The following is a 775-nucleotide window of genomic DNA, read 5'->3' on the forward strand; positions in this document are numbered from 1 at the left end:
TAAGATAGTTACGGGAAAAGCAGAAGGTGTCATCTAAAAACCAAACTTTCATAGTCATCCCAACGTCAATGCCTACTTCATGATTTTACTAGGTTTGTCCAATTTAGGGGAAATATTTTATTCAAATTGTTAGACATAAGGTAATATTTAAGGGCTAAGAGTAATATTCTCTTTTATCCATCACCAGTACAAAGATTTTATGAAAGTTAGTGAAAGTAGGATTTTACGAAAGATGGTGCAAATCTGTAATGTAACTCAAGGTGTTTAGAAATTTTTAAATAAAGAGAATTGGTCTAACATTTGTCTAGCTTTTTGAGAGTTAGTATTAGCTGTGGTAGTACTGAATTACAGATATTTGTCTGCATCATTTTGTGGGAGAACAATATAGGAGGCACTCAGTAGTAGGGCCAAATGATAATTCAAGAGTCTCAATTAACAACCACTCAGTTTCCTGCTGAGTATTTCTTCATTTATATTCAGAGGTTTGAAAAAGAGGAGCTGGCTGAGCACCCAAAAAACATAGTGTGAACTCTCAGGTGACATATAGCACAGAAAAGTTCCATTTGGGGAGAGGGAATATGAACATATCTAATCTTGTAACTTCAATTTCTCATTTCAAACTTATGAGAAAATATGAGTGCATAATTTTAATTTTAATTTTAACATCATAATGCAAATGAAATTCTGAAATTAAAAAAAGCTTATGAAGAGAAAAAGCATATTTATTTCTTTAATCCTGAACCTTTTTTAAACAAGTGACCTAGCATGATCCCCT

Source organism: Propithecus coquereli, unplaced genomic scaffold, assembly GCF_000956105.1.
Source record: "Propithecus coquereli isolate 6110/MARCELLA unplaced genomic scaffold, Pcoq_1.0 Scaffold297, whole genome shotgun sequence".
Lineage (NCBI taxonomy): Eukaryota > Metazoa > Chordata > Mammalia > Primates > Indriidae > Propithecus > Propithecus coquereli.